Source organism: Vanessa tameamea, chromosome 29, assembly GCF_037043105.1.
Source record: "Vanessa tameamea isolate UH-Manoa-2023 chromosome 29, ilVanTame1 primary haplotype, whole genome shotgun sequence".
In the NCBI taxonomy this organism is placed as follows: Eukaryota; Metazoa; Arthropoda; class Insecta; order Lepidoptera; family Nymphalidae; genus Vanessa; species Vanessa tameamea.
The window spans coordinates 3941989-3954598 of NC_087337.1; the positions used below are offsets into that span (position 1 = coordinate 3941989).

At 34.4% G+C, this 12610-nt stretch overlaps 2 protein-coding genes across 4 annotated transcripts in view; one reads left to right on the forward strand and one right to left on the reverse strand.

The window, feature by feature from the left end:
- LOC113396869 (uncharacterized) overlaps nucleotides 1-7620 on the reverse strand; it is a 76684-nt gene extending 69064 nt beyond the window's left edge. For all 3 annotated transcript variants that reach the window (XM_064219702.1, XM_064219703.1, XM_064219701.1), the window contains exon 1: nucleotides 7358-7620. The gene's annotated coding sequence lies outside the window, so the exon portion shown is untranslated. The remainder of the gene's footprint in view (nucleotides 1-7357) is intronic.
- Nucleotides 1-12610, forward strand: part of LOC113396857 (UDP-glucosyltransferase 2-like) — a 191513-nt gene that overhangs the window by 111380 nt on the left and 67523 nt on the right. The window lies entirely within an intron of this gene.

The following is a 12610-nucleotide window of genomic DNA, read 5'->3' on the forward strand; positions in this document are numbered from 1 at the left end:
CGGCGCCAATGTCTATAGGCGGTGGTGACCACTTAACATCAGGTGGCCCATTTAGCGGTCCGCCTACCTATTAACCTATCACATAAAAAAAATGGAGTTATTACAATAATATTCATTATTATTTGGGACGTTTAGCTTCTGTCACGTGTACGGTGCTGTACGCGCGATTTTTATTACAATTCTCTCGTGTAAATCGAATCGTGACCTTGGATATCTAAATCAGGATCGGTATTAGTAAATTAGATTAATCACGGTAAAGTAAAAAGCGTTGCAAGTCGACGCTGATAGTCGATTGATTAGTATTAGTCATGACTTGACACGTTTAGCAGATTTCAATTTGCAAACGCATTAACTACATTCTCGGCTGGCGGCAAGCGTAAATGCATTTCCTCCTCGTTAAAAAAAAAATGTTCAATATTATGATGTATCTTGATGATCCGTGGAAAATGTTTGAGAATGATTTCTATCGTATAACATGTACCTCCGCTTCCCAAAGTCAGTAAATTCTTAATGGCAACTATTTAACTTGGTGTTAGGGCTTTGTGCAAGTCCGTCTGGGTTGGTACCACCCACTCAGATATTTTACCGCCAAACAACATTACTCAGTATTGTTGTGTTCCAGTTTGAAGGGCGTGTGAACCAGTGTAAGGCACAAAGGACATAACATCTTAGTTCCCAAGGTAGGTGGTGCAATGGCTAAGAAATGGTTAATGTTTCTTATAGCACCATTGCCTATGGCCGGTGGTGACCACTTACCATCAGCTGGTCCGTTTACTCGTCCGTCCACGGATATCATAAAAAAAACTGTTCGGTAAAACCCCCAACTTCTCTTACCCCGTCAAGTCACTCCAATGTGGCCAACTCAGACTGATGCCGAGGACGATAAGAATTACTAACATAAATTAAACACATGAAAAACATGTGTTCTAAGTACGGCCATATTGGTTCTCATTAAGATTAAGAGCTTATTCTACCACGATGCTTCAGAGCGAGCTGGTGGATACATGAGGCAGAATTGTATCCGATACCAGATGGCTCAAGATCAGTCGTCGCCTACTAAATCAAATCAAATCAAATCAATTTTTTTTAGTTAACTTCACAACGAAGCATTTTCGAATCGTCGATATTAAAATACTACCACCGTTTCGGAAAGCAGCCTCCAGCGAGAAGAAACGGCAAGAAACTCGCATAGTTGCTCTTTTCAAATAAACAGATTTACAATGCTATTTTTTTACAATAATCAGTGTCCTGTGATGGAACCCGAGCTTAAATCCAGGCGTTTTTTTTCTAAAAACCACTCTTTTAATGAATAATAAGATTTATTTATTAATTTAGTCTTAATAAACTTTTTAAATTTCGTAAATGGTAAATTGGTTACATTTCCCGGTATCTTATAGAATGCGTATACCATTGCCCAAAAACGTTCTCTGTACCGTATGCAAACGGAAAGTAGGGGTTACAAGTTTATTCCTATTCCTTGTATTAATAGTACTATAAAATGCAACTGTCTAATTCTCATATCGGTTTTAATAAACCACAACAAGAGTTATTCATCACCATTTTCCTCGTGGTTTTCAAATAAACCAACAATTACCGCAATTAAAGTCACGATAAATTTATTACGTATGGTAATCATACTTAGGTTCATGTGAAGTGACGTCAGTGAAATGTTTATTTATTTTAAAACTTAGCTTTATGCCGGTTCTTCTCGGTAGAATCCCCATTCAGTTACGGCAGTGGGTGATTGGTAAAGTAAATTTTAATTTTGACTGATCATATTATTACAGTGTATCCAAAAGAATAGATATCAGCCAGAAGACGTTATATGCTGTGGTGGAAGATGTTAGATGGCGTTCTCTTGACTGATTTCGTCATTTCCAAGGAAGACTAGCCAATTACGCGTGACGTAATTAGTGCATAAATGTGTGCACAATTTTTGTATCATATGCGGACGGGTAAACGGGCCACCTGACCATAAGTGGTCACCACCGTCCATCGATACTGGCGCTGTAAGAAATATTTCCCTTGTCTTAAGTCGTCAATGCAATTACTAAAAATATATTCTTAGTGAGCGTCTACTTAGCAAAAGGAGTTAGTATGTTATGGTAAATTTTAACACTACTGTTTATGAATATCTGGTGGTGGACGCATCCTTGCACAAAATCCTACTACCAATATTTATGTTTACATGAAATATTATTATAATAAAATATACTTATTACAAAATCATATTAAAATTCAAGATTCAAATCATTCGTCAAATAAAATTTATAAAATCGATTATATAATATTCTATTCTATTTGTGTTCCATACTCTGTGACCTCTGGCCTCGCACACCTCTCTCGTGAAGAGGCGTGACACGGACACGCGGTCAAGTGCATAGATAATAAAATAATCGTCGCTTTCGCGCGCTAATTAATTTTGACATTTGTTTTTTTTCTTTCTTGTCAATGAATCCAGCAAGCACTGTGATTGCCAGATGAAAAAATGCATTTTAAGATGAGATTCTAAATTTATAAATATATTCATTTAAATATATTATATATATTTTTGTAAAAAGTTCATATGTGTTTTTTTAAGGAAGTGCACGCACTTTTTGGTACCAACAGATGTTCTACCGCCAAACAGCAATTCTCAGTATTGTGTTCCGGTTTGAAGGGTGAGTGTGTCAGTGTAACTGATGCAGATAGATAACATAACAGTCTCCAAGGTTGGTGACGTATACATAAGGAACAATTTATATTTCTTACAGTACCAAAGTGTATGGGTGGTGGTCACCACTTGTCATCAGGTGGACTATAAACAACTATTTACGTCAGCGAGTTTTGTTTATTCGTAGCTTATAGTAGTGCCTGTGTCTGTAGCGTTAAATTGCTTCATAAAAAAAATTACCAAATTCAGTTCAACGGATGAACCGTGTCAACGTGACAGACAGACAGACAGAGTTACTCTCGCATTTATAATATTAGTATTAAAAATATATTTCTAATATCGTAATCAACGAAAACCACCACGCTTTTTTATCATGTATGTTATATGTTTATCATGTATTTAATTAGTATTATGTAACCGTCGTTATCAATACGTTAAAACGTAAACATTAAATTTATTATTAGACAAACAACATCACCTTCATATATGTGTATATTGCTTATGTATATGTATATTGCAGCGTTGCAGGACTATCGATAATTTGACTATCAGGATGTCGATAGTACCGTTTTGATCGATACTATCGATAGAATTGCTCATGGGGAGCTATCGATACTATCGGTAGTATTGACACGTGACAATATCGATAGACCATCGATACTATCGCTAACACCTTAACTATCGGTAGTCTGGTCGATAGTGGACTATCGATATGCAACACTAGTATATTGCATATTTATGCAAAAAAATTGTAATTTAATTATCAACTTATCATTACATTAGCAGCCTGTAAATTTCCCACTGCTGGGCCAAGGCCTTCTCTCCCTTTGAGGAGAAGGTTTGGAGCATATTCCACCACGCTGCTCCAATGCGGATTGGTGGAATACACATGTAGCAGAATTTCGTTGAAATTAGACACATGCAGGTTTCCTCACGATGTTTTCCTTCGCCGCCGAGCACGAGATGAATAATAAACACAAATTAAGCACTATGTTATGTGCACCAATGAGAGATCTTAATTCATGTATCTTTTTTTAACGAGTTGATGTAGAAAAAGTTCATTGGTTTGCTTTGTTGTCTCGGTTCTGAGTGTTTGTGGTGCCGTCGTTACTTCTGATTTTCCACAACACAAGTGCTTTAGCTACTTACATTGGGATCAGTGTAATGTATGTGATGTTGTCCAATATTTATATATCTATTTTTATTACAACACTAATGCACTTAACTACTTATAATCAACTTTAATTTTACTTCCAAAATTCCGATAACAGTTCCGTCGACGTTCAAAACGCCCGTTTCTCGCAAATCCATAGTGAATATCATAGATTAATCAAGCTCTCGACCAATGATATCGCGTCAATTAATTCAGTTAATTAGACTTTCTTCCTTCTATGGTTGGAATGCTACACACGGAATATTTATCTCCACATATAAAACAAAGTCGCTTCCCGCTGTACGCTTGGATCTTTTAAACTACGCAACGCATTTTAATGCGGTTTTCGTCAATAAACAGAGCGATTCAAGAGGAATGTTTATATGTATAATACATTCATATTGTAGTACAAAAAATACGGGAGTTATAACTTTGCTAGCCGTAAAAAAAATCAAGTATTTTTCTTTTAACGTTTGTTATCCAATCTTAAAAGTTGTATACATATATTGTACCCGTGTGATGCCGGGACGGGAAATTAGTATAAATACATATAACATACTAGCTGAACCTGCGGTTTTGCCCGCGCGAAATTTATAAAACGCAAACTTAGGGGGTAGAGTTTCGTAAAAACGGAATCCGTTCTTAGCCGATGTCTACCCCCTATAAGGAACCAACCTGCCAAAGAAGTTTTTAGGTGCTATAGTTTCTGAGATTTCGTGATTAATCCAGTAAGTATAGCCGAGATGGCCCAGTGGATAGAACGCGTGCATCTTAACCGATGATTTCGGGTTTTGTTTATAATTCATCTCGTGCTCGGCGGTGAAGGAAAACATCGTGAGGAAACCTGCATGTGTCTAATTTCAACGAAATCCTGCCACATGTGTATTCCATCAACCCGCATTGGAGCAGCGTGGTGGAATATGCTCCATACCTTCTCCTCAACGGGAGAGGACGCCTTAGCCCAGCAGTGGGAAATTTACAGGCTGATTATGTTTATGTTATGTATGCAGAAAGTATTTCGCTTATATACCTATATATAATAAATGTTTGACGTAATGATAATTTTACTCAATACGGTATTCGATACGTTATCAATTTTGTAATAACATACGATTAGATTTCGCGCGTCTCAATAATATCGTCATAAATTAAACACAATGTCACGCTGTTTCTTCAATAGGCAGGCCGACTGCCAACTTGACTCGGTGGTTAGAAATACAATATCTATGTGTCAATAAGATGTATGTGTCGTTTGTGCTTGTTACACCGGCTCACTTTTAATACCGGAAACATGCATACGAAGTATTGATTTTTGGCGGTACAATAAAGACCTTTCAAGTATTTCGCTGTTTTATTAACGTTATATAAATGTTGAATGAGGAGAAAGAGAGAAGTCGGGACGGGGTACTAGTACCTAAATTCAATTTACCTTATATTGTATATAAGATGAACTCGCGCAAAATTTCTGAAAGTTTATAGCGCACTGTTATACCACTACTTAGTAAATGGTAACGCTGAGCCACTGGGCTGTAGCAGCAATGTCAGCAGTATAGGCAGGAGAGACAGTAGTAGGGCTCAGCATCAGTTTAGTCCTCTTCCAACTTACATCCGTGACGGCTGCCTAAAGATCATTCTATTTCTTACTTTAATTCTAAATCTTATTTTAATTCTAAATCTAATAAATATTAAATAAATGTTTAATTCTATTTCATTTCTTTTTTTAAAAACTGATTGAAGAGGGACGATATCGACACGACATACGACAGCACGAACCATCAACCCAACTTTACTTCGAGGGGTGTCATAAGAAAGAAGGCAGCCTATGTCCTGATCCGGGACTCGAACGATCGACGTACCAAGTTTCATGTAAATAGGTTCAGCAATTTAAGCTTTAAGAGGTAACAGTCACTTTCGCGTTTATAATATCAGTATAGATTTATTAAAAAAAAAAAAAATCGAACCCCGTATCGATAATGTTATCACAGTTTTAGTTCTGTTAATACTTTTATAATAAATAATGAAAATAAAAATAACCCCCCTTTAATGGGGCTGTATGGTTGTGATACACGGAGCAGGACATTCTTCGTTGTAGACACTTTTCATAAAGAACTTAAAAAAAATAAAAAAGTCTTCCGTTTTGTTTTCAAGAGAATCGGAATTGCAATTCAACGGGAAATAATTACTAGTATTTTTGTCATCATTCCAAAAAGTTACGCCTTGTACAGACAGTACAGTTATTTTTAATCTGTCAAAGATAATTTGTAGTCCGGACATATGATGGATTAAGTTTATGAGATTATTGATATTTAATATTAAGAACGCACGTGACGTCAACATAATTTAAAACGAGTGAATTTTTGAAACGCATATTTTTTTTTTAATGTTTTTTTTTTATGGTAAAGGTACACAGACGGACGATCAAATGGGCCACCTAATGGTAAGTAGTCACCACCGCCCATTGACAATGGCGCTGTAAGAAATACTATCCATTTCTTACATTTTGCCAAAGTCAAATTAATATATATTATATATATTCAATATAGCAGCAATACGCTTAGTTTTTAATTATCAATAATCAACGGCTCGGAATGAGGCTTTCAAGGAATCATCGCATACCAAAATTTGAACTTTGAGTACCATTAAAAATTTTACGAAAACTTAAAATGTATTTGAATTATTCATTTATTGATAACATCTAAAGATCGCCGATAAGCTACAAAACAAAACAGAAACAAAAATAAATTCGATTAATTAATAAGCAGAAAAAGATACGTAACTGTTTTCTCCTTTGCCTAATTATTTATTTAATTTAAATTAAAAAAAAAAAATGAAGTAAAATCTCATTCGAGTTTCATATTAAAATTGTAAATTTACACTCTTATAAAGCATGCAAGACGTAAGACGTAACATTGAACCTTTAAACGGGTTTTTAATTGTAAATAATAACTTTCCTGTATTTTTATATTGATACAATTATTACCACAGATAACTAAACATAGAATTGTATGAATATAAGCTGAGTTTAGACCAATTAAAATAAGTTTTTATTCCTTAAACTGTTTGCCATTCAAGTAAAAAAAAGTTACTATCTCGTTAAAAGGTAGGTACATGTGTGATGTACATTAATCTTTGATTTGTAACTTTGCTTGTACTTTGAAATAAATTTATAAATTTTTGGTTTATAAGACTTAAGCGTTATTATTTATAATTTTAGTACGGACTTTGATGTAATTTAGATTAAAAAAATATATTAATATTTTTATTATCTAGGTACATTTTACAATTGTATTAAAATGCGTTGTAATTAATTTAAATGTGTATTTGGATTTACACACAAGATAATTAATACTAATTATTCATAATTAATTCAATAGTAAAAATCTTAAATATGTTTTATTCTCATATTTACATAAATTTGTAAAACGTGATAATTAGCTGGGTAATTTTTAATGGTATTACAATTACACCAAAAATGGTATTAATTCGAATACGAGTGGACATATTTAAGTACCTGCCCTTTAACGCAACATTGAAAAAAATTTACAACTCACCTTACAAGAATTCAGCTTTCAAAGATCACTTATGCAACTTGCATTTTACACGAAATAAATCACCTTTAATCATTTCCGAATTATATATATTAATAAGAAACACTTCACTTTAAACAATATGATTGATTAAAACTATTTAAACGTTAGTAACACATGAGAATTTTTATTCGCAAAAGTTTTAAACACAATTTCGTAATTTTGGCGCGACGTTTCGCCGCGAAAATTTATACACCCTTACTCGACGGGCGCTCGGCCGATACTAACCTAACCTGAATGGCTGATGCCAGCGTGGTCAACGTTTCGTATGATCGAGATTAAAAAAAGACAGTGTAACTTTCGCCCGCGTCTTTTCTTACCTGTTTAAAGCAAGGTTTACACCACACAAGACATATTTCTATACACATGGGAACCAATTGGGATACAATTTATTTATCTAGGTACTTAAATTGTGTAAAAATATACCAATTAAATATTAGTTATTTTTTTAATGGATTTTATTTAAATTCTAGAATGTTCCGATTAAAAATGTTGTGCAAATCGTAATATAATATGCTCAACACTTTTTTTTTGTTATCTGTACACGGCTTAAAGAATGCGATTAAAAAAAGTGGTTCAATCTTTCATATGATAATTCATAGCAATGTTTGCAGAGAGAAATTATGATAGTAATTAATTAAACAACATAGAAGTAATTATTGTGAAAGGAAAATGCTGTAATAATTAATAATTAGCATTTAAATATGATAAGCAACGGCATTTTTATGTGGCTGAATGTATTTTTTGTTAACACATGATTTAAAAAAAAAGTTTGCTATTGGATAATGTAATTCTAGTCACTCTTTAATCGTATTACCAACTAGATTAAAAAAAAAACAGAAAGTTGTGGTTTTTTTGTTGTTATATACGTGTTCACCTTTATAATCTATTAAGATAAAAATGTACAATAAAATAAACTATCATACAATTACTTAAATAGATGTAGTAATATGTTATGTTGAATTATTTTATAATAAAAACGTTTTGTTCTTGTACAAATTGCAACAGAATTTTTTTTTTATATACTTTTTAATTTATCAACATGGAATTGTTACACAAACTTTTTTTTAAATGTTACAAATAATATACAGATGTCATAATTGGGTCATCTGATACTGATAGCTTTATTCGTATTAATTATATAATCTATATAAATAAACAAGAAGTTCCTTTACAATATACATAAAACTTATAAAATAATATCCAGCGCGGGTCCGAGAAGGTTTTAGTATTGAAGTATTAGCGCCGTTTGACAGATTCACTCGCTTTGACAATAGGCTATTTGACAATGCGATAAATAAGTGTCAATTGTTGTAATCAGTATACATTACGAGTTTAAAAATGGTTATTTATTAACGAAAGTTGAAAATAATAATTAATTTATTCAAAAATCCATAAATAAAAAATGCATTTTCTCAAACGTTTTTCACGTGACACAAAACGATCCTGGATGGTCGGGTTTATGATGACGTCACTTACTTGTTAACCTCGTTTGCCTACTGTATGTGGATTATATGTGCCGCAGATTACAATACAGGCAAGTGACGTCACCGACCCCGTTGCAGCGCCATATTGTCAAAGTTGCGTTTTCGCGCGCTATTTAATTATTTAATTTTTTATTTTTCACCAAATACTTACTAGAATTAAAAAACACGACTTTTACTGGGTTCCTTAACCTCTACTAAATAATATACAAACATAAAACCTTCAAGAAAAGAGCGTACTCTTTCCTGAAAGGCCGGCAACGCACCTGCAAGCCCCCCGGTGTTGCAGATGTCCATGGGCGGTGGTAGTCACTTTCCATCAGATAAAAAGAATAAAAAAAAAAAAAAACCAGTCAAATAGCCGCGAATTTAATTTAAGTATTATCACAGATGTTACAAGATATCTAAATGTGCGCGATAGACGCGGAAATGTACGGCATCTGTTGAATAATACATTTGCGTCCATATTTATCAGTATTATAAGCGAAACTTAGTTTATTTATAAGTTTGTTTTTCACACTTTACAAAGTCAATGATTATTTAACTTTACCGATTCATACATTCAAATCAATTGATTAAAATATTATAAAATACTAGATAAATATATACAAAGGACATGATGCCCCAATAGAGAACACTTGAATATTAACCGGAGAAGTTCAAGTCAAATAATATCTTGTGCATGAGTGCATGATGGGTTTATAATTTATCTGGTGCTCAACAGTGATACAGCCTGCACGTGTTAGACGAAATTCATCCACTAACCCGTATTGTAAGCCAAGTTTCCGACTCCGCAAAGTCAATAAATTATTATTGGGGCAATGTATCCGTTTCTGTAATAAAATTCCGCAGACATTTTTAACTTTGCCGTTTCATAAATTCAAATCATTTGTAAAAAATACATTGGTAAAGAAGGCATATTATTGGATACGAGATTATACAGATGTTAATAAAGCGTGGAGTTAATGCTTGTTGACTTCCAGGCAGGAGACATAACATACATATATAATTGTATTTAACTAACATGACTGTATTCTTAGATGTTGAAAGAGAGTAACTACTGAGTTTCTTGCCGGTTCTTCTCGGTATAATCTACGTTCCGGACCGGTAGTAGCTTTACTTAATATATCTTGTTAAATGACGATTCAAAAGTGCTTGTAAAGGCCTACTTAAATAAAGTATATTTTGATTTTGTAGCAGCGTGGTGAAATAAGCTGCAACTTCCTATAAGATAAGTTCTAGCAGTAATTTACCGACAAACAATGGCAGTTACCCAGTTACCCAGGGCAGTTGCCCCGGTTGCCCTTCCCTAAATCTGGCCCCGTGTAGTATAGCCATTTAAATACAATTAATTACTTAATTATACAATTTTAAATATACAATTAAAAACTACTTAAATATACAATTAATGATCTCCTTTAATCGTATCAAGTTAATTCAAGGTCAACGTAGATAATTTATCTTAGCACCTCGAATATTAATTAGACTCACCCTTTGAACCGGAACAGTGGAATACAAGTATGATCGAATTCTATGATACGAAAGTTTTCACTTGGTGGCAGGGCTTTGTGTGCGTACCACCAAGTCATCAGATATTCTACCGACCTTCTAAGAACTTCTAAGAAACTAGTGCATACGTCTTGTGCACCAAGAGTTCGCGCTTATTTAGCTTAAAAACTGATCATTGCGATTCAGAGAGGCAGATGGACAAGCAAAATGTTTCCTTTGGAGCTGAAGTTGAAGATTTTCTGTCCACCGACTCACACACCTTCAAGCCCACACAACAATAATACTACTGTTTGATGATAGAATGTATGGTGAGCGGGTGACCCAGACGGGCTTGCACGGAGCCCTACCACCAAGTTGAACTTATTACAACAGTTAACATATATGGAGGTTCGTTAATTAAATTAATAAATAAATTGTTACAATGATAACGCGCCCCGCACACTTGAGATAAAGAAAGATAGAGGTACAATAGAGCGAGGCGGACAGAGGTCAACGGCAAAATAGAGCCTCCTGCCGTTCTTCATCAAGACACTACAACAACAATTAAGAGCTAAGGCCTCCTCTTTCTTTGAGGAAAAGGTTAGGAGCATACTCTACCACGCTGCTCCAATGCGGTTTGGTGGATTCGCATGTGGCAAAATCTCGTTGAAATTAGACACATGCAGGTTTCCTCACGATGTTTTCCGTTATCGTCGAGCAAGAGATGAGTTATAAAAACAAATTAAACACATTGAAATTCAGTGGTGCTTGCCTGGGTTTGAACCCGCAATCATCGGTTAAGATGCACTCTTTATCAAGACACGTCAGTTAAATCAGTATCCATATTATATTGGTTATATACACACCAGCACACTGGGTACGAAGTTTCAACCCGATCGGTTACTGACAACTGTTTTAAGTTTAACTCAAACATACAAACAGTACAAGTTAAATAATCGCCTGTAAAATTAACACAATCCAGTTCTTTATCGGGGAACAGGATACAATTCCGAAATTTGCATTTATAATATACTAGTGCCCGGCCGCGGTTTCGCCCGCTTGTAATGACAGGTAGGAGTTAGGCGTCCTTTCTCTATTTGTGACCACGTTTACGTAAAGTTTCACGATAATCGGTTGAGTACAGTACGGAACCTTTTGGAACAAAATTCTTTTAGCCGGCGTTCAGTGGAGTGAACTGGCAGAAATCATTTAAAGAAAAAGGGTTATGCCCTCTCCACGTTTTTCCCTCTCGGTATATTCACAAGATAGTATAAAACAAAGTCTCTTGGCTCTGTTTGTCTGTCCCTGTGTATGCTTACATCTTTAGAACTACGCAACGGATTTTGATGCGTTTTTTTTTTTAAATAGATGGACTGATTCAAGAGGAAGGTTTATATGTACAATATTATGATCCTCTGCCCAAAGGTTGCCTGGAAGAGATCGCTGCTGAGCGATAAGGCCGCCTGTTGCACCTCATGCAACTTTTTGTTTCAATATTGTAATTTTTAGTTTTAAGTTTGGGTGCAATAAAGTATAAATAAATAAATAAATAAATAGTAGAGAAACACTGATAATTTTAGAGGTTTCTAATGTGATGTCGTAAATATACACATTTTTTGCGCTTACATTACAAACCCTACGAGATAGATAAAAATAATGTACTACAGTATTGTACACCTTAAAAAGGTTTACAAAAATGTCCGCAATGATATATCTATTTCTAAGTGATAGTCCACATTAACCATTTTTTATCCTTTACTTTTTACGAAATATAAATCGTGAATGGCGGCTAATGCCGTATTGCTTAAAATCACAGGATTAATATACTTATCCAATAAGTACCTTAAATATATTGTGCATTGAATATAAATCAATAAAGCCCTTTACAGCATGTAATTTAATTTAATATTTTCGAAGATATTACAGATTTAAAATGCACGGACATAGCGGTTTGTATTTTCTAATGACAAAAAAGTTGTTAACGCTGTATACAAATATATTCTGTAGTATATTTAGCATCAGTATTCTCAAATGCTGTTAATTGATTTCATTGAGTCTGTTATTTAATACATAATATATACTGGAAGTAACTTCGTTCCAACAGGGTGTCCCACGGCATCCCTCTTTTTTATCTCGTTATAACGCTTGATGGCTTTCCCTCACATAAAGTGGGGTACACCGGTGCCTAGAATGCCCAGTAGAACCGATGAATACCCAGTAAAAAACCAGCGGTACCCACTGCGTC